Genomic DNA, 19,963 nt, shown 5'->3' with positions numbered 1-19,963 from the left:
TGACGATGTTATGTGTTTTGACTTAGAAACACACTTTATATTCTAAAAGTTCATAATTCCAATATTAAAAATATACAATTTATACCTCGTTTAGCAAAGTTGACCCTGTTCCTTGGTATAACAACTCTGAAACATTGATGTATACAATAAGAAAATAGAAACTTGTCTAAATATATAATATTTTAGAACATGTTAAATTTGCTTTCTTCAAGAATGTTAGGAGCATTTAAATGTTTTTTTGTAAAGATATAGAGATTAATGTTTACCACAAATATTAATTATTTGGCGAAATTGAACAAACGAGAACAAGGTTTCTGGGAAGAGTTGTTAGCATAACATATTTGAAAGTTAATATATATTTCGTGAGAAGAAAAAAGAGATTTTTTTTTTTTTTAATGTCAAAAAAATTGGCCAACAACCAGGAATATAATTTTTTTTTTTTTTTTGGTAGAGAACAACCCGGAATATAAATAAGGAACTTAGCATAAGTTTACATTCAACATGACATTAATTCGAAATCTATATTCAAATTGTAATTTAACCCTCTTATTTAGTATTTGATTTGGAAATAAAACTTGAGATTACAAAATTAATTTTTAGATAAATTGGGGTTAATCAACATAACTATTAGCCAACTACAATGTAATGTGATGGCATCCCGGTTATCATCCCAAATGAGTGGACATGTGTTCGAACCCTGGTGGTGGGAGTTTAGATTCTTTACGCTCAAAATGTTTGAGAAAGTATAGAACATATACTACTTTATAAAGAATTATGAGGTATTGCTCAAAAGTGTATTAGCTTACACATTGGAGCTGAGTTCACTAAAAAGTGAGCTTAAATGTTGAAATAGGAGGCAACTCTAGATAAGTTGGTCGATCAGCCTCTTGACTTGGTATGTATGTACAAGGTTACAACTTTGACTCCCACCGAGAACGGCTTGCTTCACTACTTGATCCTATTTTGTTTTTATAAATAGGAAGAGTTAATCACTATTCTGGCCCCTCAATTATTTTCTAACTGTTAATGTAGTTCTTAGTTTTTAATTTCGACCAATTTGATCCTCGAATTGTTTAAAATTTTGTCAATTAAACCCTTTTAGGGCCCAAAATGGTGATTTGCACATTTTTAAAAATTTCGTCACTTTGGTTCTAAAAAGTTTAATTGACGAAATTTTAAACAATTCGATGATCCAGTTCGTTGAAATTGAAAATTAAAGACTACATTAACAATTAGGAAACAATTAAGAGACCAAAATGGTAATTTCTCCAAATAGGAATTTGATAGACTATTATTTCCTTACTGATTTTCCACATTATTTGGTGAAAAAATGATAATTTCCTTTATTAAAATCTCAACATTGTATTTATTCATTACTTAATAATGTAACATGTACATTATTTTTTTTAATACAATGAATTCTATTACGAGGCAGTATCTATTTAATATACTTTCTTTATCAATTAAAATTAAGAAAAACTTTTTATTTTCATTAATTTTTTGTGAATCGATTGACTCCATAATAAAAATCATATTTAATAATTAAATTTAAAAAATCAATTTAACAATAACATGTGATGTAATAATAACTTTATTTGTTTAATATCCGTTTGGTGTGACAAGACCATGATGATTTGAAGATTGTCTTCGATTCTAGAGTCGGTGGACTCTCATTTGCTTATTTTGAATACTTGATTTGGTTTGAATACCATATAGGGTAACATTACCTTGATGATTTAAATATTGTTTTATTCTATTCAACGTTATGATATCATATACGACCAACCAAATTTTATAAAATTAAATTGAAGATTCTAATAGGTTCTTTTAAAATCAATTGGTATGTTATATATGGAGTTGATTTCAGTGCCGGTGAATTATTGGACAAGAAAGAAATCATTGACTATTTTCTATTGTTTGGTATTAGTTTCATTATTGTTTAGAATACTATGAGGTGATGATAGATTTTGATGATGTTTTTTAATACATAATCATGTATTAAAAAATCAGGATTAAAAAAATATATATATGTATTTTTTTTCTTAATATATATAATAAATCATATTAGTACTTTTAGTTCTATTTTTTTCAAAAAATAGAATATTTACTAATTAAGATAGAGTAGTATATATTATAGACAACATAAGATATCTTACTTCAAAGTAGGGGTGTAAATGAGCCGAGCGGCTCGCGAGCAGTTGGCTAGCCGCTCGGTCAAAGCTCGGCTCGAGCTCGGTCAAAATCGAGCTCGAGTCGAACTCGAGCGGCTCGTTTATTAAATGAGACGAGCTCGAGCTTAAATATTCTAGGCTCGTGGCTCGTCGAGCCGCTCGCGAGGCATAATTAAATAAATAGATAAATATTGTATATATGGAAAGGATCAATGTCTAGTATTGACTTGTAATTAAAGTGGAGTTGTAAACTTATTTTGAGTGTTTTGAGTCTTTAAACATTGAAGTTTGGACTTTTAAATTTTTTAAAGTTTTCATTATTTATGTATGGATAAAACAATGTTTATTATTAATTGAAATATGAATTTAAATAGGTCAAACTCGAGCCCGAGCTCGAACAGTCGAGCTGAGCTCGAGCGGCTCGCAAAATTGTCGAGCCGAGCTCGAGCATCATTTTTTGAGCTCAATCGAGCTCGAGCCGAACCATGCTTATCGAGCTCAAGCTCAAGCCAACCCATGCTCGAGCTCGGCTCGACTCGTTTACACCCCTACTTGAAAAAGATCAATTAATCAGTAAAGGCACATTTTCATAATAGTTAAAATTAAACAATTGATAAAGACAAATCTATGGAAGAAGTTATGCCACGATAAATATATGTTGATGTCTGCGATAGGCTTCATAAATATAGTTGACATACTTCTTCAATCGGTAGAAGCTTAGCTAGCTATAGTAGTAGAGTTAATGGACAAATAGACGAGTTGTTCTAATGATAGATTATGTAAAAAATAAAGTGTCATTAGAATTTGATGATGATGTCATATGTAAAATTATAAGAAATTAGAATTCACAAATAAAATTTAATGTGTTTATGTTAAGGCGTAGCAATAAAATAAAAAGATAATTCCTAAAGACAAGCACTCAAATTCTAACAACTTTGAGGGGGACGCTTAACAACGGAGTACTCAAAGATAGCAAATTAAAGCTAGCTCTATAGTAATAAGAGCATCCCTAGCAGTGAATAATTGGTGATTTTTAGAACAGTAGAAATTGACGTACGTGGTGGAGAGAGAAATGGAGAGAGAGAAGAAAAAGGTTGGTCTGCAAAGTAAGGTTATTGGAACAGTGCTTTGGTTAGATGAAGAAGTGGATTTCTGCGCATTTCGCGCACAACAACAACAAAAGCAGGGTGCGTAAAAAAAAAAAAAAAAAAAAAAAAAAAAAAAAAAAACTATCAGATCAGTTGTTATTATTATTATTATTATTCCTATTTTTTTCTTTTTCTCTTTCCATCTTCTCTTTCCTAATCACACTTACAAAAACTCCTCAAAATATCTCAAATATTATGAATGCTCTAAGAGCATCTACATCAGAGTAGAAATGGGGGAGAATTCACTTCTTATGAGGCCAAAACGCCATGGTGACAGAGAGAACTAAGAGAGAGAAGGTGTGGGGAGTATCTGCTATGGTTGGGGTATTACTCTGCCCAAGAAAGAGGAATTAATGAAGATAGAGCAGTTGTTGTGCGCGTTTCGCGGACAGCAACTGCCACGCCTGGCGCGTGCACTGCAGGCGCGCCTTTTTTTATTTTATTTTTTTTTAAAATCAATTTTGATTTTTTTTTTTTTAAAAAAAAATCAGTTTTGATTTTTTCTTCCCTCCCACATTCTCTTTCCTAATCACTCTTACATTCTCCCCTTAATATTCTCAACTAATAAGAGCATCCACATCTGTGGTTTATTTGGGGTTAATGTCAGAACAATTATGTTGGGTGGGGTGGGGTGGGGTTATTTGTGGAGATATTTGTCTTGCAAAACACAAAATAATGTCAGAAAAAAGAAAAAAAAAAAAAAAAAAGAAATAAACAACCAGATGCTGTGCGCGTTTTCGCACAGCCAAGTGCCACACGGGTGCGTGCACTAAACGCGCCCATATGGCGCGTCAGGCGCGCTGTCAGCGCGCTTGACAAGTCTTTTAATTAATTATTTTTTTTTAAAATAGTTTTCTCCTTTTTTTTTCTTTTTTTCTCTCCTTTCCCACATTCTCTTTCCTTAATTATTTTTTTTTAAAATAGTTTTCTCCTTTTTTTTTCTTTTTTTCTCTCCTTTCCCACATTCTCTTTCCTAATCACTTTTACATTATTCCCCATTCTCCCCAACTGATGCAGATGCTCTAAGTACATCAAGAATATTAGAGCTTGCAGCCTTGCAGGAAAGTGAAAGCAATATGATGATTAGACTAGTAGTGAATTATAGTATAGATCAGAACAAAATGAAGGCAAGTAGGAAGATAGGAAAGATAAGAAGATGACAAGACACTAAGATGAAATGGAGGAAGTTGATGGCCTACTTAACTCGATTGATTTAACAAAATCTCTTCTAAATTAAAATTTTCAAAAATTGTATTAAAGATTTTTAAGTTCTATTCAATAATTTGATTCAAATACAAATGATTGATGTCATTACTATACGTACAAAGTATATTTCTATTACAAAATATATGCATCAAACATGAATTTATATAAAACTCAAAAGTTATTAATTAAAGAATAATATTTTCTTTTAGGAGTTAATTACTAAAATGGTCCCTTTACTATAGCGAAATTACCAATTTAATCTTTGACTATTTTTTTAACCAATTAAGTCCCTCAACTTTAAAATTTTTAACAAATTTGGTCCTCCGTTTGTTTGACTGTTAGTCAACCGTTAACTTGTGACCAAATTGGTAATTTCGCTATAGTCAAGGGACCATTTTGGTAATTAACGTTAGGGGTGGACAATTCGGTTTAGTTTTCTCGAATCGAACCGCACCGAACCGAACCAAAGTAGTTTGGTACGGTAATATACCGAACAATCGAAAAGTATTGGATTCTTGTGTACCGAACGGTTCGATAAAAAACCGATCCGATCCGAATTGTTCGGTAAAAAATTGAACTGAACTGAATACCGGTTGATTTTTTTTTAAATAATAATAATAATAAATAAATAAATAAATAAAAAGTAAATCCAAGTCCCTTCCTGCTTGCTCTGCTGTTCAACTCATATTCTCACGGGTATCTCTCGTAAATGTTTTATTTGATTTCTTTATGGTTTGTTATCAAAAGTTCTATATTATGTGTTATGGTGTTTACATAGTCCATGTCAAAGTCTAATACAGAGTATATAACAAAATAGCAATCCAAAGTTCAAAAGGTATTCGGTTCGGTTCGGTTTTTACCGAACAATTCAGTTCGGTTCAAGTTTTTACCGAACCGTTCAGTATACAAGAATCTATTACCGTTCGGTTGTTCGGTATATTACCAAATCTAACTAGTTTGGTACGGCTCGGTTCAAGAAAACTTAATCGAATTGCCCACCCTTAAAGTTAATTACCAAAATGGTCCCTTGACTATAGCGAATTACCAATTTGGTCCCAAGTTAACAGTTGACTAACGGTCAAACAAACGGAGGACCAAATTGGTTAAGATTTTTAAAGTTGAGGGACTTAATTGGTCAAAAAAATAGTCAAGGACCAAATTGGTAATTTCGCTATAGTCAAAGGACCATTTCGTTAATTAACTCTTTTTTTAGTACTATTGACTTTATTACAATGTAGTCAATGTCCACACACTGAAATTTAAACCCGAGACTTCTCATCTAAGGGGCAACAGCTATGCCGCTCAACCATAATAAAGAACACAATATTATTGACTTAAAAGGATAAATGATTGTTTTAATGCAAGAAACCAATTAATAACAAGATCAAGTACTACAGAATTTAACCTCTAAACATGGTAATACTAAATTTCCTAGTTTAGTTCAGAAAATGTGAGATTATTATAGAGAATGTAAAATTCTTAAAATGACAAAAATTTATGTGAGACTGTCTGATCACCGTGAGATATGTCGGGTCGGGTTGGATTAAGATACAAACTAATGTAATACTTATATGCTCAAATGTAATACTAATCAGGAAAAAAAAATTGTTACAGTATAAATGGTAATACTTTTACATTTCGATTTAAAAATATTACATTTTCCATAAAAAATATTATATTTTTTCTTATAAGTAATGGGCACTTACCAACATTACTTATTATGGAAAATGTAATACTTTTGGTGAAAAATGATGTAAAAGTATTACATTTTCTCTCAAAAATCTTACATTTTTCCTTATAAGTAATAAAAATTTATTCCTGATTAGTATTACATTTGAACATACAAATATGACATTTGCGCATATAAGTATGACATTTGCATAATGATTCATCCCGACTCGACGCGTCTCACGAAAAATGACCCGTGAGACCAAGGCCGGTTTTTAGTTTTGTGTGGCCCCGTTCTTAAAATAAATGAGGCCCTATCAAAAGCCTAATTTTTTTTTCTAATAATAATAAAAGGATTTTTTGAAAAAATGAAAGATTTCACAAGCTAGAATTGAACCTTTGACATCCCAAAGGAAACACAATAGTCACATGTTTTTACCATTCCTCCATGTAATCTTTTAAAATTAATTGTAATTTTTATGTCTTTTAATATCTTAACTAGCTAAGTAAAAATTAAATATTGAGCCCTCTAAAATTTGGGGCCCTGTTCTGTTGAGCTGCTTGCACAGCCCAAAATCTGGCCCTGCGTGAGACGGTCTCACACAAGTGTGACCCCTTAAAATTTGTTTTTTTAATTATTTTTGGTAACATTCATTAGAAACCGCATACCCCCACATTCTAGCGAGATTCCTAAAAATGTACACTATCTTAAAATATCTCTTAAATCAAACACCCTAAGAAGGCGTTTGAATTGGTACTTTTTCATCAATTAAAAATTCTGAAAAAGTATTTTCAAAGAATGTATTTGATAAAAATAACTTTGTAGGAATGTATTTTGATCTTATCTATTTCCTTTCTTTGTAGGTTCATAAAATTCATTATATTTGCCGATAGAAACAAAGTTTAATGTACATAAATCATACACACACACACACCACACATATGTGCGCGCGCATCATCTTTAATAACATTCATCTTATATTATGTTTATAATATTTATTCTATATGACCACAAACATAATCCTTATTGTAGATATATAAACACTCAGCATTGCACTATGCTTACTTCAACCACAGAGTAAACCAATTGATGATAAGTTTGTGGACATTAAGCCATCGGTTCGAACTTGTGTCCTCGGCTCTGATATCAATTGTTGAATTTGAGCGCTGTACTATGCTTACTTCCCAATGGGTCACCAATCTTGTGACTGCGGTAAGTCAAGCATACTTAACCACAGAGTTCTTTGGCTTATCTAGTTGTCATATCCTACTTAAAATCAATTGGTAATAAATAGATGAATATTAACCATTTAACCACATCCCTCCATGCTAAACCACGACATCATGTGTCGAATTGAGCAAGGATTGAACTCGGTCAACACGGCTAACGCCCAACCATCTTTATTCCTTTTATACTTATTAATTTCTTGTAATGTTTTTAATTTTTTAATATAATTATTATTTTAATGTTGAGCAAATATATTGGGTATTTATTTTTATGCAATGTGCATTTGGTGAGCTGTTACTTAATTATTACCATGTTCAACGTATAAGAAATGTCAGTTTTCAATTGCTAGAGGCCGGCTTGAAATTGCGTTTTGAAGGTGAAAACTCGATCTTGATTTTGTACACATAATCAATTAGTTTTCAATTAGTTCTTGACATGTGTTTTTATCTGAGCAGACAAAACAAAAGACAACTTTTTTTCTCCATGTATCAACATCGGCTTTTGTTGATTTTTTGGTAGGACACTAGCACTATGTCTTCGGGCAATCCTCGATCAAGTGGATTTCATGTGTTGGTCTTTTGTTTAGATATCACTTTCAATATAAATATTTGAGAATGATGTGCAACTATGACTCTTTACGCGTGCACTGTAGTAACTCAATGCACAACTTGCAATTTGATTTCAGGACTAGTTAAGTGCATTTGGCTTCTTAAGTTGGTTCAAATCTTATTGACATAATGTATTAGGTTTATTATTAAAAAGAAAAAAGTTTTAATTGATTATATTGGCACCCTAAACCTAGCTAACGAATAGTGAAATTCAGTTCTATAACTAAATAAAAATTTAAATAAGATACCCTAAAAAATAATAGCTCACCAACTCTGTCTTATGTTTTTAAATTTTTTTTTTTTTTAAAAAACAAAAACAAAAACTAGCCACCAACTATGTCTTATGCTCCGCAGCTATTTTCTAAGATGAACAACAACTGGTAGAAGGTGCCCATGGCCTTTGTCTCAGTTTGAATCCTTCAAGCCAAATCAGGCCATTAGCACATATGAAATAAGTTCGTGTAAAAACCTAATCAGTGTCACATCAACGGTAGCTTTCTGAATAGGTGAGACAATTTTTTTATGTTCAAGAACTCAATTACACTATTCACTTGATTTATGGGGTAATTTGATACTATATCCTTTTTAGAAAGAAAGAATTTGCTCCTTGAATTCAATGGATATTACTATAATTGTTGCAATTAAGATAGTGAACAGTACATTTATTATGTAGTTTGCATAAATGACTAAATGAGTTGTATCTTTGTAGTATGAAAAAAATATATATACAACTTCATTTTTTACAAAGGATATAAAAATAGTGTTATCTAAACGGTTAGAGTAGCTAGAAGTTTAACATATACTCAAGCTAAACTTAATTTAAAATATATCTATAATTTTAGACAACCATTCAAACATGTTAGTTAGATCAATTTCTACTTCTACCGTGATCATATCATATATATCCACTATTAGCTAGCAAAAGTTGTCTTAAGCTACAGTTTTAATATAGAGTTAATTACTAAAATGGTCCCTTGATTATAGTGAAATTATCAATTTGGTCCTTGACTATTTTTTTTAACCAATTAAGTCCCTCAACTTTGAAATTTTTAACCAATTTGGTCCTCCGTTGGTTTGACCGTTAGTCAACCGTTAACTTGGGACCAAATTGGTAATTTTACTATAGTCAAGGGACCATTTTGGTAATTAACTTTAGGGGTAGGCAATTCGATTTAATTTTCTCGAATCGAACCGAACCGAACTAGTTTGGTTTGATAATATACCGAACAACCGAACGGTATTGGATTCTTGTATACCGAACGGTTCAATAAAAAACCGATCCGAATTGTTCGGTAAAAATCGAACTGAACCGAAGAATACCGTTTGATTTTTTAAAAATATAATAATAATAATAATAATAATAATAATAATAATAATAATAATAATAATAAATAAAAAGTAAATCCAAGTCCCTTGTTGCTTGCTTTGCCGTTCAGTTCATATTCTCACAGGTATCTCTTGAAAATGTTTTATTTGATTTCTTTATGGTTTGTTATCAAAAGTTCTATATTATGTGCTATGGTGTTTACATAGTCCATATCCAAAGTCTAATATATAACAAAATAGCAATCCAAAGTTAAAACGGTATTCGGTTCAGTTCGGTTTTTACCGAACAATTCAGTTCGGTTCGAGTTTTTACCGAACCGTTCGGTATACAAGAATCTATTACCGTTCGGTTGTTCGGTATATTACCGAATCTAACTTGTTTGGTACGGTTCGGTTCGGTTCGAGAAAACTGTGCTGAATTGCCTACCCTTAAAGTTAATTACCAAAATGGTTCCTTGACTATAGCGAATTACCAATTTGGTCCCAAGTTAACGGTTGACTAACAGTCAAACAAACGGAGGACCAAATTGGTTAAAATTTTTAAAGTTGAGGGACTTAATTGATCAAAAAAAAATAGTCAAAGACCAAATTGATAATTTCGCTATAGTCAAGGGACCATTTCGGTAATTAACTCTTTAATATATTAAAGTTTGTCTTTAGCATTCTTAACACTTCATTCCAAATGCTCAATATGAAACTATTTGATGCATATATTTAGTATACCAAATGTCACTACTAGAAATCATGCACTTATCGTCCAATGGATGTTAGACGGAGTGTTATGCCCTGGACCCGTATCCACCATGTACATGGTGGACACGCTGTACATTCATAATTTCTATATTGTAGATTCATAATTTTTATACTGTAGATTCATAAAATTTATAATGTAGATTCATAATTCTTGTACTGCACATTCATAATTTCTGTACTGTAGATTCATAATTTCTATACAGCACATTCATAATTTCTGTACTGTAGATTCATAATTTTTATACTCTAGATTCATAAAATTTATAATGTAGATTCATAATTTCTATACTGCACATTCATAATTTCTGTACTGTAGATTCATAATTTGATAACTATGTGTTCATAATTTGATAACTATACAGTTTAGAAATTATGAATCTACATTACAGAAATTATGAATCTACAGTATAGAAATTATGAATGTGCTGTATAGAAATTATGAATGTACATTATAAATTTTATGAATCTACAGTGTAAAAATTATGAATCTACAGTATAGAAATTATGAATCTACAGTACAGAAATTATGAATGTACAGCGTGTCCACCATACACATGGTGGACACAGGTCCATAGCATAATTTGCCATGTTAGACGGTAAAGGCCTTTTTGAGATAAAAATCAATCTTCTAGCCAACAAATTGATCAAAACTATGATATGGAAAATCTTCAATTAGATTTGTCAAAAAAGCATGATAATTGGACGAAAATAGGATCCAACACCTCATTTTTGGACTGAAAATTTGGACATATCACCCACCATTTTGGTATTTGCTTATTTCCGTCCATGACATCAGAAATTCCGGCCAACATTAGCCAGAATGTATATCGTCCCGGTAATGTGGCTTTATGGCCTACTAAGGTAAAAATTTCCGACAACCTGCTGACCCAAAATTCCACTCCTGTAAGTTGCGATATGATTTTCATTCCATCCGTCGGTCAGAATTTTAGACCAACCGTTGGCACGAAAACTTAGAGATTTGAAACCGTTAAGATCTTAAAATTTTCCTGGGTATTTATAGATGTGATGAGAAACCCTCTTTCAAGAGGAATGGGAACCTCTTTTAGGAATAGAAATCTCTTTAGGGATGTGACCTATAGAAATCCCTTTAGGATTGTGAAACTCATAACCTTATCCATTATACATCTTTTAACCCTTATAAACTTAAATTTTAACAGAATGAGAGGGAGAGAATTTCACCCAGTAATTCCGCCTTTACACATCACTAATCATCAACGTGAGTACCTTATGGAATTACAACCTTTATTATATAAATCATTGTTAGGAAATAATTATTTCTAACAGTCTCCCACTGATTCATATGAGCATGACACCTTAATTATATGAATCAACGTTAGGAATAAATTATTTCTAACAATCTCCCACTTGATTCATATATGCGTGACTTTACAATTTTCAATCCTTAATTTGCATTCACTTAATATGAAAATGTAAAAGTCACCACCTTATCGAACTTTATTAACCGAATCATGGCATCAACAAAGTAATATATACAAAAAATACATTCAAAATGAATACACACACACACACACATACACACACACACACACACACACACACACACACACACACACACACACACACGCATATATATATATATATATATATATATATATATATATATATATATATATATATATATGCGTGTGTGTGTGTGTGTGTGTGTGTGTTCCCGTGCGGTTGGGGCGTCAGATCGTGTCAGGTGCGGTTGTGCGGTCAAATATGAACCATTAATCTTGCCTAAACTAATGTCCGGGATTAACAGTGATTAAAAAAAAACATGGTGGCAATTTGGTCTTTTTGCATCTAGTTCAAATTTAGGGTGCGTACATAGTTTTCCTTCTTAAGGTGCTTGGTTTTTGTGCTTGAGTGAATAGTTTTTGTACTGTGTGGCTTAAGGTGTGTCAGATGTTGAAAACTTAAATGCGTCTAGTTCAAATTTAGGGTGCGTACATAGTTTTCCTTCTTAAGGTGCTTGGTTTTTGTGCTTGAGTGAATAGTTTTTGTACTGTGTGGCTTAAGGTGTGTCAGATGTTGAAAACTTAAATGCGTCGATCTAAAGGTTTAGGTGCGTGGTGTGTGTGCTTAATGTGCGTCAATTGTTGAAATTTAAGGTGCGCCGGCCTAAAGCTTTAGGTGCGTGATTTTCCTTTTTCTTAAGATACGTTATTTTCCTTCTTAAGGTGCGTGATTTGAATGATTAAGGGGCGTCAGTTGTTGAAAGTTAAGGCGAGTCATTTTAAAATTTTAGGTGCGTGGTTTGTGTTCTTGAGGTGTTTTGTTTGTGTGCTTAAGGTGTGTATGTGGTTTGTGTATACTTAAGGTGCGTCATTTTAAAATTTTATGTGCGTAGTTTGTGTTCTTAAGGTGCTTTAATTTGTTTGTGTGTTTAAAGTGCGTAGTTTTAATGTTTAAAGATATATATATATATATATATATATATATATATATATATATATATATATATATATATATTATAATAAGGTAGGTTCTCACTTGTATGTATGTATATATAACATTGAATTTTCTCTTCGGTGTTTTTAATTGTAGAATTCATGCATTAATAACATGCTGGTGACATATTGTTTTCCATACAATAAAATACATGTGCTGATAGCTCCCTCTGGACTAGGGTTACGTTGCATTTCTTAGTTATAACAGTCAAAGTTCAATTCGTCCTCTTTTTCATGTATGCATTTGGATAAGAACAAAGATTATCAATTACCCATGTTAATGCCGTGTATACCAGTTTTCTTTTTGTACAATGCACACACATCTACATGTATAGTTGTTATTATCAAGCGTCGCGCTCCCTAATGCGCTAAAAATTGTAACTCGTAGTTGAAGAAGAACTTTATTTTCTTATACCGTTACATTTGTTAAAGACAGAATTATGAACTTAGCCTTTCATACCACCGTCCAACAGTCCCCTAGCCACCTAATGTAGGACTTGCCCTTCACTAGCCGCCACCCGCCTTGAATACGAGAGTAACTTCAAAATAACTTTGTAAAATTATGGCGGTTTTTTGATCTTTTGAATAATGAAAATAAAAAGTATTTATTTTCAACATTGTCATTTCACTCACAATAGAACACTTACAGCTCGTTTGGTTTGCTGGAAAATATTTGAAGGGAAATGAAATTGAAATTCAATGGAAAATAAATTTCAAGAAAATAGATTCCATTGTTTGGTTGGTGGAAAAGAAATTACTGGGAATATGAATTCTATTGTTTGGTTGAGTTTGAAATTATAAGGAATAATGTGTATAATGACAAATATAACCCTACACAACAATAATAATATAATAATAAGAGTAATTAATAAAGAATGGTGAGGGTAAAATTGTCATATTAATTTTCTATGAAAAACCTTTTCCAGGGAAAACAAAATACCTAGGATGAGCTAGGAATTTGTTTTCCTCATTCTCAAGGAAAACTTTTTCCAATGAAAAATGTTTTCCATCCAACCAAACAACATAAAACATCATTTTCCTTTACTTTTAGGAAAACATTTTCCATGAAAAATATTTCCATCTAACCAAACATCCCCTTAAAGTTCTAAAAAGTTTATAAAATTATATAAATCTTATTGCCGTACATTTTCATTTGCCAAATAAAGGATCAAAACTGCTATTGTATATCATGCAAAGTTTAGAACACATTTTACAACTTTTAGTAATTGAAAATCATATCAAAATGACAAATCACAGACAATTTGGAGTCCAAAAATATTATTTTTCCTAAATTTTTAAACGGTGCCCACAAAGAATTATATTGTTATGTTCATATTAATAGTATATTATAATATGGTATTAAAAGCAAATTTGATGTCGAATTAGGTCACAGATACATGCACTTTAATTTGTCATCAATGGCAAATAGCCTTCGCCAAACGTATATTTCTTCCTTTTGTCGTTTTATATGACTTTATTTTCTTAGGTTTTTATGCATCTATTCCAATGACAGATATCATTATCATGCTTGAAGCATTTCCCAACTTTTGTATTTTCATCCTTTCATTTATAAAAAACCTTCATAGTCATTATTCTAAAGCACAGTCTTGATGAAACCCGTCTTGTGATCCTAATCAACAAATGACAAAAGCTAATTAAATCAGTTTAAGTTGTCAATAGTTGACCGACTCAAACCAAAAAGGTCAATAAACAGCTCGAACAAGGAATCAAACTTGAAACATTGAAGTTACTAAGCCAATTGTCCGACCAAATTGGTTGGGTTGCCATTTTTTGTATTTTCTCTCTGTTTTCCATGTTTAGTAAATGACTTCATATAATAATGCTTCGCATTGTTAAGAGTATTTGACATATTTTCATCAGGATATATTTGAAATTATATAATTCAATTAAATACCTAACAATTACATACGAGATCATCCTTGAGCCTCGATTGATATCAAATTGATACGAACCTCATAATTAAGGAGAATCCGTTCAAGGAGTTATTGTCCAAGATATTCTCAAATTCAATGAGAAAGGGTTATCTTTAGGGCACATAGAGATCACCCTTGAACCCTGATTCCAAGAATGATCAAAATTAACCCTTGGCACACCTTAAATTCCTCAAAAATGCAATATTTGAATAACTAGAGTGGTTCGCTATTAAGTCCCTCAATTCCAATACTAAAATCTATGGGGAGTTTGATTTCGATAGGGCCACAAAATCAAGAAAACTATTCGATAGGTCCACAAATAGCATGAAGAATTCTTACACAAGTGTGTAAAGAAAACTTAAGGAATTTTTATTAATAACTTGGTTTTACTAAAATCAAAATGCATGCACCCCTTTGTATAGGTGAAAGTGGCGTGTTAATTACCCTATATAGAGAATCTTTCTAATAGTTGATCTAATCAACAACCCTTCTTTAAAATCTAACTAGAAAGCAATAAAGATAACAATGTTAACATATATGTAATTGATTACCTTATTTTGTATTTACAAGTTCATTTCAAATACTACAGTTACACAATATTAATATATTAGGTTCTCATGACCCTGTAATGTATTTACAAATTTCCTAGAAAAAAATCTTGAATTTGATGCCAAGAAAGGATGAAAGTGTTGTGATTTAGGACTCTTCCAAATCTTGAATGCAAATAAAATACTCTAAGTATTCACCATCATCTATACTATTGGACTCCTTTTCAAATTTTCATGAATCTTCTTCCACCAATGTTGCACGAGCACAATGTATAATTTCTGTAAGAGTTTATTTTTGGAAACTTTTGATGAGTCCAAACGAATTCTCAATGGGTCATGTGCGAACGGGTCAATATCATCCACCTCTTCTTGAAAAGGATTCATCTTCGAATCCACACTTTCAAAGAAGGATCAAGACGTAGGGTTCTCTTTTCTCGTTGCATACAAAGCATCATCTATGGTATAGTAACGATGCATGTTTACTACGTAACAAATGTCACGATTGAGCCATTACAAAACACTTGCAATACCTCTATCTCACGCACCATAACTATATGTCATGACAAAAATCTTCAAAAAATTTCAATTGATGATAGGATGTTCTTATGGTACAACGAGAGACACATATGTCTAAACAAGATGAAAGTATGCTAATATTGCAAAATTTGTGATGAGATGAGGAAAATAGTACATAAATTAGAAGTGAAATAGAAAAATATGAGTGGACCAAATGACATTAATAAGGTTGGGTGACCAAAACCACCGATGGATTTAATTGATTTTGTTCGTACCACTACCACACATTCATTCATTAATTCATTTGCTTTGCCGATCCTAATAAATGCAGTCAGCAATTTGACTATCTGACTGACTGTACCTTCCTTTGACTGTTATATTCCAGCCATATCAACAATTTAATGATGGTATGAATTATATTATCAAATAATGTACATTCAATATATAAATAATATTTTTTTTAATATATTAAAAATATATATTGTATTCAAGAAAAATATATTATTTGAATAATGAAAGTATATTATTTTATATAATATACATTCAGTAGTGTACTTTTAATATATTAAAAATGTATTTTTTTTTATGGTTATATATGGTCCACACAATAATTTGCCTACAATTACACACCACGTATAAAATTTAAGGCCGGAATCCATTTTTATTTTCTTATCATTGGTGTGCCCCAATCATCCCACCAACCCAACCCAAAATTCTTTATATGATTAAATGCCACAAATTAATGAACATCAAACCCAAAATTGTATCACCTTTTGGTAAGTTAATTTAAATAAATTTAGCCACTTAATTATTCATAATGTTGTACTTTTAGTTTTTAGTATTACATAATTATCAAATTTCATTAATATATAAGGTTAATTTTTATCATTTAAAATCAATATTCACAATTAAAATTGACGTTCATAAAGAAAGAGTAAAATATTAACTATGGATATTCATTATAATTAACAAAAATAACATCATAAAAAAAAAAAAGAGTTTGATAACTGAGTTTGATAATCATACAAGATCAGAGACTGAAAGTATAACCCACAATTAAAATACTAAATCTATTTAAATCAAGATTTGTACAATACACTTTTAAACTTGAACAAAGTAATAATTATGAAGATGCCATTACTTTTTTTTTTTTTCGTTTTGCTAATTTTACTAGTCAAATCAAACCAAATGAGCGCATGCGCACCAAATGGATGTACCAAATTGATGATTAAATGACTGAATTTAGTCCAAAATCAATAGTCAAGGAGATGATTTATGAGCTACAAACTTGAATTGTAATATAGAGGCCAGGTTATGCACAACATAATAGGTGTCCAAGGCAGATATCTCGTGATTCCTTTTACCACCTGACCGACAAATTGACATATATATATATAGAGAGATGAAGTGCCCACAATTCTTCATTATTTCTTCTGTATCAATATTGGCTATTGTCATCAACCACATTTGTCACTATTTCAATATAGTTATAATTAGGTGATAGATTGATTGAAAGGAATTGAAAAAGTGATAAGTGATGATTAATTCAGCTGTTGATTATGATTCATCGGAGTTTAGTAAAATAAAACACATGTTAATTTTATAATTATTATAAATTTTTGAGTTTGCAATATTTATTAAATTAACAACACCTCTTTTCCCTTTATTTTTTTAGCAATCATCAACCGTTGATCTAACCAAATTGATGAATCAAATCAGTCATCATTTTTTACTTGAGAGTCTGTTCTCACCTGAACACTTCCTTACATAGAGAGATAGAGAGGAGTTCAAATAAGAACATGATCTTCCTGTAAAAATAAAAAAAAAATTAAAAAAAAAAAAGTAAATTTATTGATTAAACCAAAACTTAGAATTCAAAATTTGATGTTTGACAACGATTGAACTTGGTCTTTTCATTAAAAATCATAACTTATATATCTTTTTTTTACCTAACCCAAACAAACCAATTATTGCCTAGTCATCACTTGTATATACTATATAGTATTAAAAATTTTAGTGAATATAATATATAGATAATAAATTTACAATCGAATTATCAATTTAGAATTTAAGGTGAGCCAGAAAAATATACAATTTGATATCAAAATCGAACCCATGCAAAAATATTTGATTTAAAAAGAGGGATCAAACCTACGAAACAAATTATACTATATTCCTATGGACTACAATGTAGAACACTAATAAACATTCATTTTTAATGTACTGAAAATTCATTTTTTGGTAGTATAACTAAAAATAAACTTTAGTGCACAAAAAATGAGCCTTTAAAAAATGAGCATTTAATGTACTAAAAATAAATATTCACTTTACTAATAATGATCCTTATGTCAATGGTTCATCTTTTAAGATGGACCAAGGTCCATAGTATATATAATGATTAGATCTATAGGTTGCGAGCAAATTTTACTGGGCCGTAGCCCACGTAGCAACGTGAACCATGTAGAAAAACGACATCATTTGATTTTTTTTTCCATTAATAATGGTAGACGACAAATTCCGATATGGTCAATGTAACAAACTCTCTCATTATTCAGTTTAATTTTATATATCACGATAGTTTCATTACAACACTACTAAAGCATCATTCTAATTCAACTATATAGTTTCATTCGATAATACACACCCAATATGTGAAACTTGCTATTCGGTTTTATTAAATTATACATACTGTAGTTTTATTACAACATCACTAAAATATCATTCTAATTCAACTAGAATTTCGTTTGACAATATACACTCAATATGTGAGACATGTTATTTAATTTTATTTTATGCACACTATAGTTTCATTATAGCATTATTATATTAAAAAAAAATTGCGTGCGCCATAGAACGTAATGATTGTAGTTTCTTTTCAATAAAAGAAATGCTGACGTTTTAGACCATGGTTCATATAGTTGTGTGGATCATGGTCCACTATATAATGATTGATGGATTGCATGTAACCCATCGAAAAGTCTTGGTCCGCACATTGAGATGACATGTAATATGTAAATAAATATACAATCCAACTACCAAACAAAAAATTATATATACCTAACAATTTGTTAATGAAAGAGCTAAATTAAACTAAACTAAACCAAGTTATTTAAATTATGACGAAAAAATTTAACATAGTACAAATTTGATTAAAAAGATGTAACATAATGTCTAAATTGATACTTTTTTGCTCATTTCATATCTTATAGCCCATAATTACACTTCGTACTACATACTATATATCCTTCTTCTTGCTCATTTCCTATCTTATAGCCCATAATTACACTTCGTACTACATACTATATATCCTTCTTCATTGGAGCAGATCCATTACAACTAACTTACGACTATATAAAAGCCCAAACAAACTTAAAGCAATCGTTATGCTGGGAACCGTGTATACCTTGCAAGGTAGACACAATTCTATGTTCATAATTACTGAATTATATGTTCATAATTATAAAGTTATATATTCATAATTATTAAACTCTATTCACAATTACAGAACTCTATGTTCATAATCACTGAACTATATGTTCATAATTATAAAGCTATATATTCATAATTTTTGAACTTCATATTCACAATTATTGAATCTCTATGTCCATAATTACAGAACTATATGTTTATAATTATGTTCACAACTCTATGTTCATAATTAAAGAACTTTATATTCATAATTTTTGAACTATATATTCATAATTATGAACAGTTTTGGAACCGTGTCCACCTGGACCACCTTGAAAGGCGGACACGATTCCACAGCATAATTTGCCAACTTAGAGGGCAAATTATGCTCCAACCGCGTGCACCATGCATGGTGCATACAAAATTTGACCCATAATTTCTATACTATAGATCCATAATTTATATACTATAGATCCATAATTTTTATACTATAAATTCATAATTATTGAACTCTATATTTACAATTACAAAACTCTATGTTCATAATTTTCAATGTTCATATTCCAAATGGTTGAACTCTGTATTCACAAATCACTGAACAATATGTTCATAATTTAATAATTATACATTTTAGAGATTATGAATCTATAGAAATTATGAATCTATAGTATAGAAATTATGAATCTACAGTTTAGAAATTATGAATCTACAGTATAAAAATTATGAATTTATAGTATAGAAATTATCGATCTATAGTATAGAAATTATGGATCCAATTCCATTTGCACCTTGCATGGTGCACACGATTGCACAACATAATGCTCCAACTTAAAGGCAATTTATAGCGTGGACCAAAGTGCACTGTGGACCCTGATCCAATACACAAAATTTGACTTCATAAAGTACATAATTCATGTTCATAATACACATACACATAAACACGATATAATGAACATGAATTTTGTGTATTATGTT

The sequence above is a fragment of the Ipomoea nil genome, unplaced genomic scaffold, assembly GCF_001879475.1.
Source record: "Ipomoea nil cultivar Tokyo-kokei standard unplaced genomic scaffold, Asagao_1.1 scaffold0415, whole genome shotgun sequence".
NCBI classification, from domain to species: Eukaryota; Viridiplantae; Streptophyta; class Magnoliopsida; order Solanales; family Convolvulaceae; genus Ipomoea; species Ipomoea nil.
This window is presented reverse-complemented; position numbering follows the sequence as displayed.